This window comes from Pinus tabuliformis, chromosome 8, assembly GCF_031772625.1.
Source record: "Pinus tabuliformis cultivar Carrire ecotype Pingquan chromosome 8, CPIR1, whole genome shotgun sequence".
Taxonomy (NCBI): Eukaryota; Viridiplantae; Streptophyta; class Pinopsida; order Pinales; family Pinaceae; genus Pinus; species Pinus tabuliformis.
In genome coordinates this window covers 1,528,982,345-1,529,006,994 of record NC_142294.1, presented here as the reverse complement: position 1 = coordinate 1,529,006,994, position 24,650 = coordinate 1,528,982,345, and the positions used below count along the sequence as shown (strand labels likewise).

The following is a 24,650-nucleotide window of genomic DNA, read 5'->3' as shown; positions in this document are numbered from 1 at the left end:
ATTTTGATAAATAATACAGTTACCTTAACCTTAATCTTCAAAAAAAATCTCCACGAGTCACACTATAAACTAAATGTTTTTCATAAATATTATTGTATGTTTTATTGGCTAACAATAATCCATTTCATAAATAGTATTGTAAAATTTTATTTGATTTTGGTTTTGTAAACTGGTTTGGTACCAGCAATACCAACAATCTCAACCAGAGACAAATTTATTTTTAGGAAAACCAATAGAAGAGACTAAGAAAACCCATGGAAGAGACTAACTTATTTTAGGAAAAAACAAGAAAACCCATAGAATAGTTAAACAAGGCCGTGACAGGTAAACCTGCAAACACATAACTACTACGGCGGCACCAGTACTGTTCGATGCTCCCGCATTCTGCATCATACTGATGCATTGCGCGAGATCAGTCTTTCTAGCTATCTTCTCTTCTGCTGGATCAAAGGATACGCTTTCTGATAGTCCAGAATGGCCTTCAACAAATGCCTGAACGAGAACTTTGGCCACAGAACGGGTGTCACATAGAGGAACGTGAAAGAAGACTGCCATAACAGAAAGTTACTGAGCCTTATCTCCCCAGATGTTCGGATCAATAGCTGCGGCTCTCCACAGTTCGCGGTGTACAGATGACGCTCAATTTCCTCTGCCGTGACTGATGATTGAAGCCCATCAATTTCTTCGGATGCTGCACCATCTTCGTTGCTTTGGCTGTGAAAACCATTGTCAGCGAATTCGTATTTTTCATGAACTTCAATCCTCCTGCTCACAGCTTCATGGCACACGTTTTCTACTGCTTTGACGATTTCGTGAGTGGAAGTGTAAGGAGCGAAAATATTAAGGATGACTTTCTCATTGCCTTGGCTCATAGCCATAGCTTTTTGTGCCGCTCTCCTGACGGGCTCGGGAAGAAGGCTCAGCTCTCCCAGTATCTGCACGCGAATTTCATATTCTGTGACCATGCTTTCCTTCATCGGATTCATCAGCGTGGCCACCTCTTCTCTCGAGCGCTTGAAATTCTCGATGCTGAATGCGTACACGCTCACGCATTTGATGCCTAAATCATAGCAATCCCTCAAGGTATGCATGAGGGTGTCGTATCCGAATTGATGGCCGCTCGTCTTCTCCATCTGACGATGGGCTGCGTATCTTCGATTGCCGTCCAGGATGATCGCTACGTGTTTAGGAATGGGGCCAGCGCATATCACCCAGATAAACCATCTCCTTAACACTTCGTATATCGCGTTTGCACTCGAGGCGATCCCTCTTGCAACAATGGACCGCAGGGCGGCCACTTCCATCTTGAAACTCTAACACTGCAATTTCTTTCACTACGCCTTTTTATGAAGACTGCACCCTCTACCGCACATAGAATTCAATATTTGCCTTCTGACGTTTTCCTTCCCAATGAGGTATAAAGGTGAGGAAAGCCCTATTTCCAACCCTATTGCATAGTAAATGCGATCTGACATGGGTTGATATAACACGTTATAACACACCAAGCGGTGATGAGAGAGAAAAAAAATAGCCACCTGTTATATACTGTTATATCGGTCCCATGTCAAACCGCATTTACTATGCAATAAAATTGGAAATAGAGCTTTCCTAAATGTGACGGCCGGTTCCATGTCAAACCGCATTTACTATGCAATAAAATTGGAAATAGAGCTTTCCTAAATGTGACGGCCATGACGGATTTTACGAAGTTTCTTTCAAAAACTGTATCTCGTATAAATTTGGTAAGCTTTCTACTATAACTACCATTCTTTGTATATATGTTACCATTTACATGCGTTACCTAAATTCCATTTACATGCGTTACCTAAAACTGTTTTGCTAAAAATAATATTTAAAAATGGTTTTTTTTAATAAAAATTTATATATTCTAATAAAGTCATCTAATCATCCAATTTAATTTTTATTATAGTGTATTTTGAAAAGAAACAATTAATTTTGTTCGCAAGGGGTAGCTCAAGTGGTGATGGCTGTGGAAATGAAGTCTCACCTAATCGGAGATCTTGGGTTTGATTCTTGTGCTAGCCTCCCGGGAAATGGAGTGAATAACGGACATGTAAAAATTCCAAAATGAGAAGGTCCTACCAAGCTTACTAAAAGAAACAATTAATTTTAATTTTCAAAAAACTAAAAATGTTATAACAAAATTTTAGAAATAGTTATTTGGCTCAAATAAATAATAAGAAAAGTCAAACTTATATTAATAATTAAACAAAATAACTAGTAATATAACTTAATTAAACTAAAAAATAATAAAGACAGATTTTATCACAAAAATAAACTAATTAATAAAATATGATTAACTAATATTGTTTATATTAACATATACACAATTTTATATGTATATAATTATTTATATATATATATATATATATATTTTTATAATTAAGTTTATTAAAATATATTTTTAATATAATAATAATTCATGTTAAATTGAAAATATAGAGAAAAACTATAATCATGAAAAATGGAGAAATAGAAAAAATTAAAGAATTAAAAATTAGATAAAAAATAAATAAAACTAAAACAAAAAATTACTAAACAACTCACAATAATACTTCAACTAGTCACCTTACAAATATATAAATTTATATAATAAGAAAAACAAAATTCCTAATGTTAAACTATGGATAAAGGATAATTTTTTTTAAACTATTTAATTTATTACTCTATATTCATAAATTAGCGTTTTCTTTAATTTATTAATACTCCATAAACTTAAGCATACTATATGAGTCTCAACCTAATGTTTTACATTTAATTATTCATCATGTGCAATTTCACACTGTGAGTGAAAAAAGATATGGACTTTTTCTAACACATCCAAAGACCCACTATGGATGAGTATATTTTTATGTTGGAACCTCAGTATTATAGAGCATTCTATGCTTATTTTGGAGTCTCATTATAATCTTTTAGCATTATAGGTTTTGTATAATTTGATTATTTATCTTAGTCTCATCATAATTTCCTAATATTCTAAATTTTATATAATTTGATTATTTATCTTAAAGTATCACATTGTAAAAATATTAATTTTTTTATTTTATTTTTTATCTAAAATATGATTAATTTTTTAATTCATTTATCAAATGATTCGTTCACCAATTTAAAAATTTAAAATTTAAATAAACACTTAATAGTAAATTTTATAAAGATCGTTATAAATAAATATCCAGCAAATTTAAGCCGTCTCCAAAATATCTTCAGCTCATCGTGTGACGTTTTATGAATGTTATATTTGATTTTAATACGAGGCAAAGGGATCTGGAAATGTCAAAAAGATGGTTTTATGAATGTTCTATTTGATTTTAATAGGAGGCAAAGGGATCTGGAAATGTCAAAAACGATATTTAGTTTGGTTGGTGAAAGCCCGTTCACATAGTTATGCCACGTTAAAGTTCTTTCAATGACAGCTTTGTATTATGTGATGTTAAAGTTTTTTTTCATGTGAGAACATAAAGGTGTTTTTTTCATTTTTTTTAAATATTTTAAGTTATTTAATTATTTTATTTTTTAATCTAATATAATTAATTAATTTAAAAATATATATATAATTTTTAATCAAAGTTTGATATAAAGATGTTAGGAAAATTACTAATATTAAAATTATCTATTAAAAATTAAGATATGGTAAAATATTTGATGATGGTGATAATTGTAACGTTTTACTTAATCTTATCATGTTAATTTTTATTAGTGCTTAATTGACTTATAATTATCAAGAAATATTGGTATATACCTATATTGTGAAACTATAATTTTATTTTATTGATACAAATTTTATTATTATTATTATTATTCAATTCCCAACTTGTCTTCTCAAATTTAATTTTGGATAGAATATGTTCTCCTCCAATTTATTCCAAATTAAATATCCATATCCAAGGTGTCTATTCAAATTTAGTTTTGAGAGCATATGGGTTTCTCCAATTTATTCCAAATCTACTTGGGAGAAGATATGGCTTTCTCCAATTTAATTGTAAAGTTACTATTCATATTTTATTGCCAAAATGTCTTCTCAAATCTACTTTGAATAAGATATGGTAAGAAAAGTCAAGAATACTAAATGAAAGGATGAAGGGGTAGTCATGACATTAATGATAGGTGGTTGAGGTGAATGCAAGGAAGATAAATAAAAGGGGGAGGATGATGAGAGGAGGGGGAGATCCTTGGTCTTGGTTTTGGTTTGGAGGATTTTGTTTTGGAGGAGGGATGTAGAGAAAGAGAATGGAGAGAATAGAGAGATAAATGAGAGAATACAAACTTGGATCTGGAGAGTGTTTGTTTAACTTGGACACACTAAACCTGGTTGGACTTGGGCTAGAAGGGCTAAGAACTTCCACAGGTTCACTAGTTGGCTAGAAGGTAAATTCAGTCGGGAAGTCGAGAGGAGCATCCCAACATAGTCACAAGCATCTTAACCAAGCTATTGAAACATGTATTTGATTACTTATGTAAATGGTTGCAATGAAATTTTTACTTGTTTAATATGTTGTAAATAAATTTTAATTGTATATTGTGATCAAATAAATTTTGAGTTATAAATAAGTTATTTCCGTTCTTATTGAGTTTAAATTAAATAAATTTAGTTTGTAGTTAGAAGACCCTATGATAAATTCTCACATATGGTATTAGAGCCTAGGTTCAAAATTTGGACCTTGAAACCAACCTACTAGCGAAAAAAACACAATAAACAACATTGCAAACAAATTTAGTTATATTAGAAACCAAAATAAATTTAAATGACATTGACCATAAATTTAAATGATGGAAAAACAATATTTTCCATATTTTCATCAAAATCAATATATAGCATACTTTTATTTATATATATTATATATATATAATATGCAAAATGCCGTGTTTACTTTTTCCCTGTAATTTTAAAGAGGACAATTTTACCATTTTTAGATGTAACCATGATGTAAATATAATCATCAATGTTTTGAAAAAAATTAAAATCTATTGAAAAAAATATAAAATATAAAATATAAAAATATTATCAAAAAACAATGGCTTTTCAATATAAAATATAAAATATAAAAATATTATCAAAAATCAATGGCGTTAACCAGAGAAAGTAACGTGGAAATCTAGAAAAAAATATAAAATATAAAATAAAAAAATATTATCAAAAAACAATGGCGTTAACCAGAGAAAGTAACGTTGGTCACCCTGGCGTAACGTTGGTCACCCTGGCTCTACGCATGGAAACAAAGCTGTTGTTGCTTCCACCTCATAGGAAAACACTGACCTCCTGCTACTTAGAACAACATTAGACAACACTCCCAATACTTTTTCTCTATGTGGTTTCTTTTTATCCGTTGCTTCATCAATAGCATTATGACCATGAGTGTGATCAGCATATCCATGGAAGTATTTAAAATTTGCCAATCTCTGCCCCAGGTCCCTGCTCTTGCACTGCTGCAAGCGGCTCCTTGTAGGTGGGCACTCCAAGGTTCCAGTCCCTATTGAGTTTCATCTCGTGTACTCCTACGGTGATGGAATGTTGAGCTTGACCCCTCTAGACCTTACCTTAAAACTTAATTCAAGATTCACTTTGCATTGAAAATGCCTAAATTCAAGACTAAGAAAATATCTACCTACCACTCAAAATAGAGCGAGAAATAATGGACGCATTGTATAGTGATTAACATAGTAATGTGAAATTTAATTTTATTTGCCCACTATGCAAGCATAAACAATTAAATAAATAATTTTGGAAAGTGAAAATTTGGATTAATACTCATTCTTTGAAGTTGGTTTTTAAATTAGAAATAAAGTAAGTATATATATATATATATATATATATATATATATATATATATATATATATATATATATATCATTAAAATAAGTATATTATTTCATTATAACAAAAAAAACACATGATTAAAATAGGGAGAATATATTGCCCCATGAAAATTGATATAAAAAACAGAAAAAAGGAGGAAAGAAGAAAAAAGGGATAAAATATACAAACACTAAAATCAATAAGTATGAGAAGAAAATTGTTGTTAAAAAATGGCATGAAAAGATTTTATGGCTTTATTTTTTGTGGTTTTCAAAATTAATCCTATCCAAGGAAGTAGAAGTAGGGCTTGGAATGAGAGATGTGTACTTCAAGCATTCCTTACCATTGAGGAAGCTTGCATTTGTCTACAACACAACAGGAACAATATGTATTTATGATAAGTTTAATCTCCTCGCTTATTGTTTCTCCATGGTGTGCATGTATGTATGATAAGTTTAATCTCCTCACCTGTTGTTCTATTTATGTATGGTGAGTTGGAGCTTTTGGACATGCATAAAGAGTAATGTCAAAATCTCATTCCATGAAAACAATTATACCTCAACCATCAAAACATGATTAATTCATTCTAAAACCCAACCACATTATAGAGCTTATATTAAATGTCTCCTTATGTACTATATTTTTTCTGAGGTGAAAACTATAATGTTAGGACAACAATGCGGAAACTAGATTGTTGGTATAAAAATTACTCACTTTTTTCTGTAAAATGATATTTTCTATATGGCAATTAGATTTCTTTTCAAATTACTCATGTTCAAAATGATAAACTGACCCACCAATGAGAATTAAATAGTTGAAATCAATAAGAATTAAATAGTTGAAATACTTTTCTTTGGGACATTTTTCACTTGGATATCCAAATATGTTTACCAAGAGTTACTGCCCAACATAAATTACACAATTCACTACATAAATTTACATAGGAGTTTATTGAGGTTAGTGCCCACCAAAATTACACTTAGATAACTAAATATCTTTACCAAGAGTTACTACCCACCATAAATTACGCAATTCACTACATAAATTTACATAGCCCACCAAAATTTATGCAAGTTGTGGCAGAACCTTTAGATAGAAGAATTATTGACTCAGTAAACAAAGATAACTTATATATGTATACAAGAAGGTTGTAATTTCCTATAGAGTTAAGTCCCTTTAATAAAATCGAGATTATTTCTTAAAAATTTTGATTAACATTAATACAAATCAATATTATTTTGCAGAAAATATATTTTCGTATAGCCATATTATTTCTTATAATGAAAATATTTAGTGAGAATGTTGACCTTTTAAGTTGCATTAAAACAAGTTGTTTATTTATTAATAATATTCAATAATATAAATGAATTTAAGTGAAATTTTGACGAGTTACTCACATTATGCTTGATGCCATGCATATTTCTAAACTTTTTTTAGATGCAACTTCTTGAAATTTTCTTGAGACATAATAGAGTTATATTAGATATTGTCATAGTATTAATATGCATATGTTTACAAAACATAAATCCAACATATTTAGATTAAAGTTTCAAAGGTGAACACCAATTGATTAGCACATTAGAACCTTCTTTAAGACAATATATAATATTGAAATATTAAAACATGTAACACTAGCCATTCTATATATATCATTGGGATAGTAAATACCTAACAATAATGTCAGTATTGAGTTGATTGAAGCCATTAGACACCTAATTTGAAAACATAAGAATAATATATATATATATATATATATATATGACAATCTAGCATTATTGATGGAATTTCAAGAGGACACATAGTTATAATAATGTGATTAAAAATGGTAAGTTAATGTTTATTTGAAGTGTGTTAGATAGCAATGGGAGCAGTGGTAGATCCACGGTTATCTTCTCAATATTAGAAATACTCGTTTACAAGCATAACAAAAGGAAAACTTACACCTATCATTATGCAAAACATGTGTGAGCCAAGTAAGAATTGATAAGGCCCTAAGTTATGCTAATAAGTCTTGTGTATCATACAGATATTTGAACAATTCAAAAAGGTGAGGACACAAAGAAATCAAGGTCAAGGAGGGTCATCACAAAGACCTCCTACAAATAACCCATTTCATAACCCAGAGTTGGCTCTCATCTTGCATTCCCTAAAAGCAATTAAGGAGACTTTAAGAGGGCACCAAACAATTGAAGTGGAAGTAGAGCACCCTCCATCAGGGTTGGGAAATCTCAAGGGATCAAGAGACTCTGATAGATGACCTCCAATCAAGGACATTACTAGGGAGCTCCAAAATTTTAAGCTCTAAGAGTTTGCTGGAGGTCGTGCCAGTGAACGTGCAGAAGCCTAGTTAGAAGGAATGAGAAGGTGCTTCGCACTAAGATATTATACTTCCAATTCAAAGGCTAAAATAGTGATATTCCAACTCAGATATAGTGCTCTGAATTGGTGGGGTAACTTAGAGCGTCAACTACACCTCACTCTAGACACAGTTACTTGGGATTTATTTGAGGAGAGATTCTGGAAAATGTACCTACCAGCATAGTATGAAGAACAACAGGTAGGAGCCTTCCATGCTTTGGTATAGGGAAATCATATGGTAGAAGAATACGAGATTAGATTCATGGAATTGGTCAAGTATGTCTCCTACATGGATATTGATCAGTGCCAAGAAGATCATTTCATTTATGGATTGAACCCTAAGATTAGGGCAATGGTACGGATGTGGAAACCATCCTCAGTTGTAGAAGTTATGGAACATGTTCATTATGTTGAAGAGAACTCAGACTTAAAGGGTGGAAACAAAACCATTTTTCCACAACAACCAAGGTTTATGGGGAAGGCCCCTTGTACCTTCCCCAAGGAGGGGAGTTTGAGGCCACTGCCATATGGAAACAAAGTTGTACCCAAAGCATCGACAGTGGGGATTTCAATGCTTACTAGTGCAGCTTCACCCGTAGCTTCAAGGATTTATGCAAACCGAGGTCATACATGAGGAGAAGCAAGTAGGGGCAGGGGTCCCAAGGGAAGGAACTCTTTCTAAAGAAATCCACAACATTTTGTTCAAAGTCTACCACACATCACTTGTTGGGGATGCGAGGGACCTCATTACTAGCGTGACTGTCCTCAGTTACGAACTGGTAACAACCATAGAGAAGGAAAACCACCAATGGGGTGATAAATTAGCCACCATCGAATCTATGCAGCACTTGATAGCTAACAAGTTGAACAATGATTCTTCGAAGAAAGGATTGGGAGCAATATTGATGCAAGAAGGTGGAGTAATAGCTTACGCATCTAGAAAATTGAAGAAACATGAAGAGTTGTATGCTACCCATGACTTAGAGTTAGCAGCAGTGATGTTAGCTTTGAAAATGTGGAGACACTACCTCATTGGGAGAAGATTTGAGTTAAGAACAGATCATTAAAACCTGAAGCACCTCTTCACTCAAAGGGATTTGAATGCTAGAAAAAGGTGGTGGAGCGAATTCATGAGTGAGTATGATTTTGAGATCTCATACATTAAGGGAAAGGAGAATGTGGTGGTTGATGCACTAAGCAAGAGACCACGAACCTTCTCCCTAGTAGACTTGAGGGTCAATTTGAGGGAATGTGTGTTGGAGAAACTCTTTGAAGATAGTTGGTATCTAAAGGTTATATCATCACTCCAGAGTGGGAATCAGATAGAACCAAAGTTTGAGGGATATGTCCTTGAACCAGATGGACTATCAATATTTCAAGGGAGAATGTAGATACCTAAGGAAGGGGGAATAAGAAGGACCATCCTCGAAGAGTCACATAGAGCACTCTATTGTGCACATCCTGGAGTGAAGAAAATGTATGCAAACATGAAGAAACTCTTCTTTTGAGCAGGCATGAAGCACAACATAGTCTAGTTTGTCGCCAAATGTCTTGAATGTCAACGAGTGAAGGATGATCATCGCCATCTAGCAGGACTCCTACAACAACATGACATCCCTATGTCTAAATGGAAGGTAATTTCTATGGATTTTGTTTTGGGGTTGCCACTCACATCTCAAAGGTACAATGCTTTATTGGTTATAGTTGATAAATTGACCAAAAGTGCCCATTTCATCCCAGTAAGATACACTTGCGATGTTACTGAAGTGGCACGAGTTTTTATAAGTGAATTTATTCGACTACATGGGTTACCCACAAAGAATATTTTTGATAGAGACTCCTAATTTACATCTAGGTTTTCGAAAAGTTTGCAGTCAACACTAGGGACTCAGTTAAACCTGAGCACGACATATCATCCAGAAACAGATGGGTAGACTAAAAGATTAAATTAGGTTATGGAAGACATGGTTAGAAAGTATGTCATGGATAATCAGACTTAGTGGGGAAGGTATTTACCATTGGTAGAGTGTTCCTACAATAACAGTTACCATAGTTCAATCGAGATGCCTCCTTATCAAGCTCTATATGGGAGGCCATGTAGGATGCCATTAAGTTGGGAAAAGTTGGAGGACCGAGTAATAGTTGGGCCAGAATTAGTTCAAGAAATGGAGGAATAGGTAAGGCAGATTTGACCAAGGTTAAAGGAAGCACAAGATAGACAAAGAATTATGATGATTCACATAGGACTGATCGAAGTTATGAAGTAGGAGACCAAGTTTTTATTCGTTTCCAACCCAACAAAAGCACCATTCAGTTTGGGAAAGGGACGAAGTTGTCACCTTGGTTTATAGGACCCTTTAGATCAAGGAGAAGATTGGACCAGTTGCCTATCGTCTTGTACTGCCACCCCATGTGCATAAAACTCATGATGTTTTTGATGTATCTATTTTACGACATTATGTTTCTGATGAATCTCACAAACTGGATTGGAGGGAATTGCAAGTCTCGGACATGGGAACCATAATGGTCTAACCATTATGCATATTTGGCTGTAGGGTTCAACAACTTAGATGTCGCATGGTGTAACAAGTTAAGGTCTAGTGGGACAAGTATAACCCAGGATCTGCTACCTGGGAGGATGCAAAGACTATACGTTGTGACTACCCCTCACTTTTTGAGCATCTGTGATGCCCATTTTGACTTAGATAGCTACCTATGCTAAGGCTCTATTACTGTTCCATTTTATTTATGTATGAACGCTATGTAATATTGATGCATTTAGTTGGACTGATGAAACTACTTATATAAATTATTAGATGGATTAGGTATTGATGATTGAAATGTTTTATGTATGACTTACTTGATTATGATTTATCTAGTGCACGACTTATCATAGTTATTGTTGTTTCATGTATGGCTTAAGTGGATATGATTTATCTAATGAATGACTTAGTGAAATTATGATTTATCTAATGTAAGATTTATTTCCAGTATGAACCACAAAATTGACACGTGGATACTAGGCTTAATAACATGATGTTTAACATCACTTATCTATATATATTTTTTTGTTATATATATGTATGAATGAGAACTAACCAGCAGATTGGAAAGAACTATATGATAACCAAGATATACTCTTCCATTGGGAAGGTCGAGACATCTAATGAGGAAATATATGATGTACATTGTTCTATTACATTTTGTATCTACTTGATATGCACTCTTATGACTTAGGTAAAATGTAAACAGTAGGTGACAAGACTACCTGACTGGATTATTCGATGACAAGTATCCAACCAGCATTGTAGTGCGGTCCATATTAGGGTGTTGACCCTATTTGTGAGGAGGGGTGGAGGTATTTCCCACTATGTAACTTCCAAACCTGGAATCATGGGAGACCAGTGATGGACACGCTCCCCTAGATGTGTGATAATGATTGCCAGTTGCCTACTAAGGAAGTTAGGTCGATATAGTCAACGCTTCCGCCATATTGGTTTTATCAGTGGTTAGATTAGTATATCCGATGCCATAGTATATAGCAGCAGAGGATGGATAGGGTGGGAGCGGAAGTAGGTTAGGAAGGATAGGAGGATATAGATTAGTTGGAGACCCTTGATGGGAAGTGGTATCATTATCTGACTTACTTAATTTTACTACTATAACTCTCTCTCTATTTTGTTATGCATTATTGTCAAACTTCTTTCGAACTCCTTGTATCTTTTTCACTCTAACTTTGGGACAAAGTTTTCTGAAGGAGGGGTGTATGTAATGGCCTACTTAATCTGGTCATGCTAATTTTTATTAGTGTTTAATTGACCTGAAAATATTGACTTATAATTATTAATAAATATTGGTATATACCTACATTGTGAAACTATAATTTTATTTTACTGATATAAATTTTATTATTGTTATTATTCAATTCCCAACTTGTCTTCTCAAATTTAATTTTGGATAGAATATGGTCTCCTCCAATTTATTCCAAATTAAATATCCATATCCCAAGGTGTCTATTCAAATCTAGTTTTGAGAAGATATGGTCTTCTCCAATTTATTCCAAATTACATATCCATATCCCAAGGTGTCTATACAAATCTAGTTTTGAGAAGATATGGTCTTCTCCAATTTATTCCAAATTAAATATCCATATCCCAATGTGTCTTTTCAAATCTAGTTTTGAGAAGATATGGTCTTCTCTAGTTAAATTCCAAATTAAATATCCATATCCCAAGGTCTCTTCTCAAATCTACTTGGGAGAAGATATTGTCTTCTCCAATTAAATTCTAAATTTAATATCCATATTTTATTCTCAAAATGTCTTCTTAAATCTATTTTGAATAAGATATGGTAAGAAAAGTCAAGGATACTAAATGAAAGGACGAGGGGGTTGTCATGACATTAATGATAGGTGGTTGAGGTGGATGGGAGGAAGAGACATCAAAGGGGAAGGATGATGAGAGGAGAGGGGAGAGATCCTTGGTCATGGTTTTGATTTGGAGGATTTTGTTTTGGGGGAGGGATGTGGAGAAAGAGAAGGAAGAGAATGGAGAGATAAATGAGAGAATACAAACTTGGATCTGAAGAGTGTTTGTTTAACATGGACATACTACACCTCGTTGGACTTGGGCTCGGAGGGCTAGGGAACTTGTGGAGGTTCCTTGGACTAGGAAATCATTCCTAGTTGGCTGGGAGGTAAATCAGCTAGGTAGTCGAGAGGAGCATCCCAACAGAGTTAGGAGCATCTTAACCAAGCTATTGGAATATGTATTCTTCTGTTTATTGATTACTTATGTAAATGGTTGCAATGAAATATTTACTTGTTTAATATGTTGTAAATAAATTTTAATTGTATATTGTCATCAAATAAATGTTGAGTTATAAATAATTTATTTCCGTTCTTATTGAATTTAAATTAAATAAATTTATTTTTTATTTAGAGGACCCTAGGATGGATTCTCACAATGGTGATGGTGGTGGTGATGGTGGTGGTGGTGGTGGTGATGGTAATGGTGATGGTGATGATGATGATGATGAAAGTGTCTTCAATATTATATTTCTATGATAAAAAAGGATGAGAGAGAAGTGTTGGAGGGCATTGTAATTTTCATTACTTAACAAGGTTGGTAGTATGGAAAATGTTTTGAAAAAAAGAACGAATGTGAGTAAGGGACAAACAATCAAAGTGAAAGTGATTTTCATCTTCAACTCTCTTAGTATCACAAAGGGGGTAGATTCTTTCATCCCAAGGTGATTTGGGAATAGACTAACGCCCCGTTCCACTCTGAAGCTCATGAGAATTAGTTCTTATCTTTGCAATGTTCATTTTCTTCTTAGTACTAGTCAAGGTAGAAAGATAATTTTGGTTAGCAAGAGGGGTTGATTACCTCCTTATAATACCTTAACTTCCTTTTTCCATCTAACTCCTTGTCATCCCACAACTTATCCTTCAATTTGGAAGTGATAGTATTTATAATATTATCTTTATTCTCCAAAATGATCTCCTCATTTATCCTCCAATGGTCGAGCCACGACAGGGCATCCTTATGCCAGCCTCGCTTGAGTCGAAGGTGGGGGTTTTGACTAGAGTTAGAATCAATTTTGGGTAGCCTCTTGGCTTCCATGTTATACAACTTCTTCTTGTACATCAAATAACTAAACATAGCCATTATTTCAATGGCAGAAAGGCTGGCTTCAGTCAAGAGAATAGGGTAGGGGGAATTTCCTTTAATCTCCATGTTGTGAGCTATAAATTTCTTTTGGATCGTCTCAATATTTCTCCACAACTTTCTAGATATACTACAACCCCAAACCTCACATCCATATAAAATAAGATGGGTGAACCTTTTTTAACTCCAAACCCAAAGATCTATTGACTTACAATTGTTTCCAAGCCCACAATAGGCTTTCCAGCCTCTTATTTCTCAATGCTATAGTTCCAACTGAGCTCGTGGTAAATGTCAATACCTAAATATTTGTATGAGGAAACCTTATCCAAGTAATTGTTATCATACATGAAACTATAATAATTGATCATTTTGGATTTAATTATCATGACTTTATTCTTGTCAGTATTAAGAGTCATACCCATCTTGGAGCTTATGGGGAGAAGAACAATATCCTCATCATAAAGGAGAAGAGAAATGACTATGCCAACGAGATTGGATCCATTCTATATGGACCTGCGGTTTGGGTCACCTTCACCGTGCGAAGGATGGGCGAGGAGCTCATGTGAAATGTAAAGTGAATGAACCAAGGGCGAGTTTATACGATGTTGGGTGAGTTGAGAGGGCGGTCCCACGAGTTGGGCGGGCCGACCCTCCACTCGGGCGAAGTCAACATGTTGAACGAGTCGGCTTGGGCGTTAGGCGTGGGTCAGCTGGGTGGCATAACCCACCACCTGCCCATATATATTGGTGAGGCGTTTGGAGGCAAATGACCATCATTCGATCAACACGAGTTTGAACAAGGAGTTCTGCAGTGCGTGGATGAGCCTGCATGACGAGCGGAACTCGGGTGGAAAACTTGTTCAGAAAAGTCGGGTGAAAAACTCGGGTAAGAATCTCAGGCGAAAAACTCGTGCAGAAAACTCGGGTGAGAAACTCGGGCGAAAAACTCGTGCAAGAAACTCGTGCAAAAAACTCTGGCGAGGTCGTCGGGTAGAACTCGAATGAGGTCATTTAGGTAGAACTCGGGCAAGGTCGTCGGGCAGGAAACTCGGGTGAGGTCGTTCGGGCGAATTGGGTGAGCTCATTCGGGCGAGCCGGGTGAGGTCATCGGGTGACCCGAGTGAAGTCATTCGAGCGACCCAGGTGAGGTCGTTGGGCAACCTGGGTGAAGTTGTTTGAGCGAGCCGGGTGAAGTCGTGTGGCGACCCAGGTGAGGTCGTTCGGGCAAACCAGCTGAAGTCGTGTGGCGACCCAGGTGAAGTCGTGTGGCAACTCGGGTGAAGTTGTTCGGGTGAACGAGTTTGGGTGGTCGTGCGGACAGGCGACCGGGCAAGGGAGCGCCGTGCATGCCAAAATGAAGAATCGTGCAGACGGGCGACTTGGGTAGGGCGCGTCGTGCACGACGAAACGGTGGAAATGGTGAAGTGTTGAGGTTGTGAACGAAGGTGTGACTCGTGTGAAGGCGCCTGTGTGTGGCGACTTGGTTACAACGAGGCGTGCCCAAGTTGGGCAAACAACATGATCATGTGACGAGGTGAACAAAGGGTTGGTCAGTTGTGCGGCGACTGTGCGGAGGCGCCGACGAGTTGGGCAACTGAGTTTTCCGAAGTTGGAAATTTGGCTAAGTGTAAATTTTGGGTTTCCCAAGGTTTAACTTGTACTTATGAAAGAAGATTATATATATTGATTCGGGTAAACTCATATTGCAGGGAGTTTCCCCTCCCTTTATATTGTTGTGCATTTCTATTGTATAATGTTGTTTATGTGAATGTTATGAGCTTTCACTATATAAAGGACAAAGATAATACTTGGTAATGAAAAATAAACTAAGTGTGGAATGTTAGGCGTAGTCTACAATCGTAAAAACTGGTGAAAAGAAATTGGTTGGTAGTGCCGCACCTTGCTATAGTGCAGTTGGAAGAGTACCGCCAGTATAAGGGCATGACAGGTGGTATCAAAGCTAGTCCAAGTTTTGCAGGAAACTTGGTGAACTGAATCAAGGCGCTAAGTCTACGAAGACCGAAGACTTGAAGGAAGTTCAAGTTTTGCAGGTGACAGGTGGAATATCAGGGTGATTCAGGTGAATGGTGAAACAGGTTTAGCAAAGTTGAAGCTTAGTTCTTAGGCCAAGCTGAACAACAAGACATGGCAAGTTTGGAAGAATGCGAAGGGAAGCTCTTGCTTACCTTATACAGGTTGAAGCGGATGAAAGAAGAGAATCCCCAGATTCGAAAGGAACTTGAAGTCTTGGAAAGGAATGTTGAAAACGAACTTCTTCAACTTGGTTGGACAATGTAGCAAGATGAAGTTGCAGATTGTGCTAACCATGAAGAGGAAGCCATGATGATTTAGGATGTTGCAGATGTGACAACGATGGAGGATGAACTTGAGATTGATAAAGTTGAACCAGGATCTTGCAGTTTGTAGACATAGATGGATGAGGATACTCACATGGAGGAGCCTCATGATGATGAAGTAAGTATTGATACTTGTGTTTCATTTGAACATTTGGTAGATGGATCGTATGCAGGGAACAACGAAATCGGTTTACCGATGCTAGGGAGGATCTTACCATGGATGTCTACAATGAGACCTTGTATGAAGAAGCAAGGATTGTTGACTGTTGCAGGACTTGTTGTGGTTATTTGTGACCTTATGGTGGAAGGTACAAAGGCCTGTGACAAGGGAGGAACATGATGATCATTGTGGAGGATTGGGTCATGCTTTAGCCACATGGAGAATTGGCTAAGTGCCCAACATGACTCATGGACAAATTAAAGGGCACACACTTGGGTATGATAATTCTTGGGTGGACTTCTCATGGCCGAGACCAAGAGCAAGTCTTGGTGGAACTTTCAGTGGGGGAGCTATGATGGAAGGGACTCGTGACGATGATGATATGGTTGGGTGACCGAGCTTACTAGACCGAATATGCAGACTTGGATGGGATGACCGATTGATGTGATGGGTCTACTTGGTTGGACAACATGGGCAACTTAGTCATGGACATCAGGTTGGATACATGGAGCATGGCAGTCTTATGCAGGGACATGATGCAGGAGCACTTGTAGAGGTGTCACTTATGGGCATCCAATGAGGAGTGCCAAGGCAGGGATGTTGTGCAGGTGGATTTGCTGATGTGACATGGAGATGTTTTATTTATGAGCCAATGGAGGGGTTGTGCACTCTTGTACAACAAGGCCATGGACTTGGATGGAGTTGTGAGCAGACTATGGAGCATTCCTACTACATGGAGAGTTGAGGCATCTTGCAGAGACCTTTGGGCTGAGACTTGTATGCTTGCTGAGATGTTGGTTGGAGATGACTCATGGAGCTCATGATGACATGAGGTTGTGACTTTTAGGGACTTCATATATGGTGGACTTGGAGGATCTAATGCATTGAGGAGCTGAGGTCAGGGACTTTGATGCAGAATGGGATGCATACTTTCAAGTACATGTATGGGTGTGGCTTGGAAGAGTGACTTGATGTGGAAGATCGATATGAGACACTTTGGAGTGATGGAGTTATGACGATGATGATGCCTTGGTGGCAACACTTGGGCATGGGTTGAGCTGAGACTTGACCATTTTTTACACATGGGAGCTGATTGATCTATGATCATGGGCAGCACATGGATAGATGAGACAGGTGTATACTTGTTTCCATGGCAGACTTGAGGGATGGCACATACAGATATGATGGAGGTTGCTTCATGGTCCTGGATGTGGCACATCGAGAGTCGAATTTTGATGAGATGGTCTCTTCATATTGAGGATATGGATGTTTTGCAGATGGATGATGTTGGGATGGATGTGGTTGATTTCATGCAACACATTGGTACCAAACATCATGGACAACATGTTGTAGATGAGATGAAGACTACTTCATGGACTTGAGCATGGATTACACTTATATGGATATGGATTCTTGATCGAGTTGAGGATGTGACGAGATGTTCTAAGAAACAACTAATGATGGCATGAGGATGTTCACTCTCATGGTTTGAGCGTGATGGTTGGATTAGCTACCCAACTAGTTCAGACATGGGGTCGCGAACTGTGCAAATATATGTTAGCATTGTGTTGGAGTATCATGGCAGCAGTTCACATGATGACGATACATGATGAGGTCGACATCAGATGTTGCAGTAGGCATGTAGCTTGAGGTGGAGGGGACAGCCTTCCACGATGGGGAGCAACATGTGGAGATTGTGACAGGGTGGTTGATGGTCATGGATTGAGATGATTTCCAATATATGACATATCGATGGTTGCTAGGATGAGATATTGTCGAGGACGACAATGACTTTAAGTGGGGGAGGATGTATGGACCTGTGGTCTGGGTCACCTTCACCATGCGAAGGATGGGCGAGGAGCTTGTGAGAAATGTCAAGTGAATGAGCCAAGGGTGAGTTTATACGATGTTGGGCGAGTTGAGAGGGCGGCCCACTAATTGGGTAGGCCGACCCTCCACTCGGCTGAAGGCAACATGTTGAACGAGTCAGCTTGGGCGTTGGGCATGGGTCCGCTGTGTGACATAACCCACCACCCGCCCATATATATTGGTGAGGCGTTTGGAGGCAAACGACCATCATTCGATCAACACGAGTTCGAACAAGGAGTTCTGTGGTGCGTGGATGAGCTCGCACGATGGGAGGAACTCGGGTGGAAAAATCGTTCAGAAAAGTTGGGTGAAAAACTCGGGTGAGAATCTCGGGCGAAAATCTCGTGCAGAAAACTCGGGTGAGAAACTTGGGTGAAAAACTCGTGCAAGAAACTCGTGCAGAAAACTCGGGCGAGGTTGTCGGGTAGAACTCGGGCGAGGTCATTCAGGCAGAACTTAGGCAAGGTCATCGAGCAGGAAACTCGAGTGAGGTCGTTCGGGCGAATCGGGTGAGGTCATTTGGGCAAGCCTGGTGAGGTCATCGGGCGACCCGGGTGAAGTCGTTCGAGCAACCCGGCTGAGGTTGTTGGGCGACCTAGGTGAAGTTGTTCAGGCGAGCCGGGTGAAGTCATGTGGTGACCCAGGTGAGGTCGTTCGGGCGAACCGGGTGAAGTCGTGTGGCAACTCGAGTGAAGTCATGTGGCGACTCGGGTGAAGTTGTTCGGTTGAACGATTTTGGGTGGACGTGCGGACGGGCGACCGGGCAAGGGCACGCCGTGCATGCTGAAACGAATAATTGTGCGAAAGGGTGACTTGGGTAGGGTGTGCCATGCATGACGAAACGATGGAAATGGTGAAGTGTTGAAGCTGTGAACGAAGGTGTGACTCGTGCGGAGGCGCCTGTGTGTGGCGACTTGATTACGACGAGGCATACCCAAGTTGGGCAAATAACACGATTGTGCGACGAGGTGAACAAAGGGTTAGTGAGTCATGTGGCGACCGTGCGAAGGCGCCGATGAGCTGGGTAACCAAGTTTGCCGAAGTTGGAAATTTGGCTAAGTGTAAATTTGGGGTTTCCCAAGATTTAACTTGTACTTATAAAAGAAGATTATATATATTGATTCGGGCAGACTCATATTGCAGGGAGTTGCCCCTCCCTTTATACTGTTGTGCATTTCTATTATATAATGTTGTTTATGTGCATGTTATGGGCTTTCACTATATAAAGCACAAAGATAATACTTAGTAATGAAAAATAAACTAAGTGCAAAATGTTAGGCGTAGTCTACATTCGTAAGTATTGGTAAAAGGAAAACGGTTGGTAGTGCCGCACCTCACTATAGTGCGGTTGGAAGAGTACCGCCAGTGTAGGGGCATGACACATTTCATCCTGCAATTTCCAAACTTTCTTCTAGCTTATCAATGTAAATGCCAAAAAAAACAGGATAAAGAACATCCTTGCTTAACTATGATATTGCATTTAATTTAGAGAGATACCATTATCTCATATAAACTTTGCCATAACATAAAAAGTTATTAACTTTAATTCAAAATATTAAACATATCATTTTATTTTAATTAATTTAAAAAATATTTCATTATGTTAATGAGTGTAAAATATAAAAGCATTACTAAAAAATATACCCAAATTTGTTTTCGATGACATAGGGTGTTAGACCATTCTTGAAAAATAATAAATTGAAAAAAATTGTAAAAATAAAAACATTTTTTTAAATATCTTTTTTTTTTTTTTTTTTTTTTTCAAAAGGTGGAAAAACCTATCAAACTCAGTTTGTCAAACCAACAGTGAGGACAGCCATCTCTGGCTGCTATCCGCGAATGTCAGTTGACACATCACTGTTATCAAGGAAAACCACGCCACCTGAAATAATGGTCCGTATTTCACTCCTGCCAGAGGCCTCTGGGTCTTGGGCCGTTAACCTGTTTCCTTACGTCCGAGGAAGACGAGCTCTTAGCCAAGCAGAAGCAGTTTTAGGGCATACTCCAGGCCCATTTTTTAAATATCTTTTATACACTAATAAGATTTAAATTTTAATATTAAAATTAATATTTGTTTACGATAATTATTAAATTTATATTCACCGAACAATATAAAAAATAAAAATAAAAAATAAAAATTATATATAAAAATGAATGCTTGAACTTAAAGCTGTATTATATTGTTCCAATTCATTTAAAAAAAAATTATAGTTGAAAAATGAATAAATAAAAAACCGTATATAATTTGTAAGCCAAGCTTGAACAACGTAAAATACTTAATATTAAATTTCAGTTTCTTTGCAGGATAATATAATTCGGCAAATTTTCCTTCAGTTATCTGATTTTATTGGGTGCAAACCCAACAATGTGTCAACTAATATGTAATTATTGATATACTTTGTGTTTTATCTTTTATATAATTTTTTCCTTTTAAATATTGTCGTGTTTTATGATGATATTTTTGTTTTTAGGTTCTTTTATATAAAAGAATTTAAAATAATTTTTTTTTAAGGGTTTTGAATTTTTTTAAATAATATACAAATTTATTTACTTATAAATATAATTAAATTTATATGAAATTTATATTTTTTTATAATATGTTATTTAGAAATGATAAATTAATTTTTGAAATTCATTACCATAGTGAAATATTTTATGACTTAATTTCATTTTATTTAAATTTATTTAACTATTTAATAAAATAAAATTTCTATTAAAATTTTCAATATTAATTACATTTTTAATAATTATTTATTATATATGATTTTGTAATGTATTTAAATATAAAGATTTAATAGATAAATATATTTGTTTATTATATATATTATTAGTCTCTAGGTTGGGACTATAGTAATAGAAGATGTGGGGTTAACATTATTTTTGGTTGGTTAATTTTACAAATAACCAAAGTTTTAAATATTGTAATGTTTTTTCATAATGTAATTTCTTTGGCTATAAGAATATATTATATTGATATGTTCCTTTTGCATTTTGAAAGACGTGAACTAATGCTAGTATTAGTTTACCATGTTATGCTTCTACTATAAAAAAGACCATAGTTACAAGTGCTAAGTGGTGTCTGCATGTTGTTGTAGTGGTGTTTGCATGTTGTGGTGTCTACATGTTGTTGTCTATGGGAGGATCACAGGCTACTAATGTTTTGAGATATTGATGACTACTGATGTTTTGAGCATGTTCGTCGTGAGTGCTTGAAGAGGCCTATCAATCTATTTAAGTGAAGATGTCTGCTCTCTTGATCTAATGTTAATAAAGAATAAAATGTAGGTTTTGTTTTGTGCAAGGATCTAGCCTACACTGACTCCACATGGCTCCTGGCATTGTTCTAAGTGAGAATGCAACCCACATTGACTCCACATCCCACTGCAACAACAACAATGACTCACACCGACTCAACGACCCATAGCAAATCTGAACATAGCTACAATTGCGGCAAAGGAAATTGACAATGAGCACAATAAAATATGATTCTAAGGCTAATGGAGAGCAAAAAAAAGAGTCGAATTCATATAATTTTCATATATACCACATGTATGTTCTTTTTCCCTTCTCAGTACGCTTAATAAAAAATTAATTTTATTAATTTTTAATGCATTCCTGGTTATTTTATAATAATGGTGAGATTAAATTAAAAACTATATTTCCCTTAAATACTTCTACACAAATTAATTTCAAGTAGAAGGATGAAATAGAATAATGCAGTGAAATAGGAGATTGTTTCTTTTGTTTCTCTTCAATACAAAATTATTTTCCAAAGAAGATCTTATATTTTTTACATTTTGTCTAGGAAGAGTGAAATTCACTTACACAATGTGTAGCAGGGGTAGAAACATGCAGATCCGACAGTATTTGAACTGAAACAACAATAACCATTGTTACAAATTCATGAACTTTAGTCACAAATACAAAAAACACATTCACATCCTCAGTTTCAGCTTTAACGACAACAACATTCACAAATTCTCCAACCATATGTGGGAAAACGAGTGAGTTTCAAAAGCATCGAGGCGAAATGGAAAACTTACTGAGACTATCAATATCAATCTAGCTTAGGTCGTGGCCTATCGCTTGTAGATTTGTATGGATATTCCTTTATCCTACCCCTTTCGAGCTCATGGTCCCCTAAACAGACTTATCCCTCATTATCTGGCCTTATCACCCTCCAGTCAAACCATGCCCAGGGAAATCCATAGGAGACCTACAGTGAGTATTCACCTTAGCTTTAGGTGTTCTAGCTGTTTTCCCACGAAAGGTTGTATGAATTACCTAGTTCCCTAGGTATCTCAACATTCAGAGAGAGCCTGCAATATTTGAAAAAATTGTAAATGTTGTAATAACACAATGGTTCGGTCTTCCAGGTGTTTGTCATTGATGCTAAATGCCCATACCTTGCATGCGGACCCTTAGAAGAAATGATATGCCCAAAATCTACCAATCAAATGAAGCAAACACAACCACACCAGAAGCTAACATTAGCACAAGATCTCAATTTTTTTAGCAGATAACTAACACCCAGACAAGGAGGAAAACTTGAATCAGGCACCAGAGCGGACTCTACATGTCCCTATTTTGATAAGACTTCATGCTTCAGGGGTCTGCGAGTGAACACAAGCTTTGTATGTAAAATAACTACTTCAAGAGAGGAAGTAGTGAGATTTCTCCCAAGGCTACTAACTTGCACCCCAATGGGAGAGGGGTTGGGATTAGGCTCAATTATGGAGCTTCAATTATCAGGTGCATGGAGTTTAGTTCTAGATGAAAAGTTGTATGGAAGATTGAAAAAGGGAGAAGTGGGATGTATGCAAGCTTAGGGTGTTTACCAATGAGTTTTTGGTTTTATTTGTCTTTATTGAGTATTTTGTATTATAGTTTAATTATTATTCCTGGTTGTAAAACAAATATTTTATTTGTTAAAAAAATTATGTTCTTATAATTATTAATTACATATTAGCATCGTTATGGCATTTGACTTTCCATCGTGCCATCCACTAGTGTATCCATATGGGTTGTTCTGTACTTTGACTTACAAAAACAAGTTAAAACTAAGTCAGCCATTTCATGCCCAGCTATGCTTACTGGTTACCATATCCTACATTGCCATCAACTACTAGCACATGCAGATCAATTTAGAGGTGACATTATCCAGGGCATGACTATAGAGGACCTTAGAAATCTAGACTCTTTTTGAAGTTGGTCTAGAAAATTATGTCTATCTTTTCTTGAAGGAAATTTGTGCAAGGTTTCAGAAAACTAGTCAGCTCATTTGTAAGAAGCTACATGTGATTGAGCTTCATCTACAACTAGGTATGCTACTATATTTACATTTAGTATGCAAGTACAGGTTTTGAATCAAAGAATAACTTGACTTTTGGTCGAACTAGTGAAATTTGAGCCTTTTTTTAGTCTTCTCTAAAATAACTAGCTCATTTTTTCATGTCATGGAGATAGTTTGTTTTGAAATAACTTCACCAGCGAGGAGAAATAGTGGTAAATATGAAAAAATTAGGATCAGTTTGCATGCAGTTAACTAGTTTTTGCAAAAGTTAGTTCTATCACTCATTTTCAAAGGGAACACTTGATCTTATCTAAACTAATAGGATAACTAGTTGAATTTGGATAAGTCTAGAGACATGTTTTCCTCTTGTGGCTTGCATGCCACTGCAAGGGGGCCATTTGATTAGCAGCAGCCATTGTGGTTGTTAAGTTTGGAAAAGAATGTCACACCATAAACTGTGACATGGTGTCCCGCCTCTTCATAATGGGTGGCAATCAACGTTTGAAGGAATCTTTGATGCTCTTGGTTGATTCAAGTCACAATATAGAAAGAAGAATTTGTAAACATATAAAGCTTCCAATCTCGAGATCTTTAGTTTTTAATTAATATTTTGCACAAGCATGTCATACGAAACAAAATTGTTGATGCTTTTATTATGTAGATATAAATTTTAACTTCCACTTCTATCATGACATATCTAAGATGCTACCTTTGTAATTATGACTCAAATAATATGTTTATTTGGTCAGTCTCATATAGTTGGATTTCAAAAAATTTATGAAGACAACATATTGATGTTTATGTAAAAATTCTTCTTGGGCATCTTAAAATATATGGGAAATAATGCAAACAATTAATTAATATAATCAGTCTTTGTTAGTTGGGTCTGATAAAGTGATACATTATGTTGTAGTCTATACAAGATTTGGAAAACATTTTTCATAGGCATGCATATGCTTGTCTTCATGGTGGTGCTCTTATGACAGTATTGTCCTAGCTAGATTTTTTTTCTCCACTAATGTAAATGTAAGATATATTCCTCGCTTGTATATATTTTGTTGAGTATGGAAAGTAGAATCATATGGCTAATATCAATTTAAAATTTTTCAAAGAGTATATTTTTCAACGA

General features: G+C 36.1%; 1 pseudogene; it reads right to left on the bottom strand.

The window, feature by feature from the left end:
- Nucleotides 1-339: 339 nt before the first annotated feature.
- Nucleotides 340-1,325, bottom strand: LOC149241748 (dehydrodolichyl diphosphate synthase CPT3 pseudogene; annotated as a pseudogene).
- Between the last annotated feature and the right edge of the window lie 23,325 nt (nt 1,326-24,650).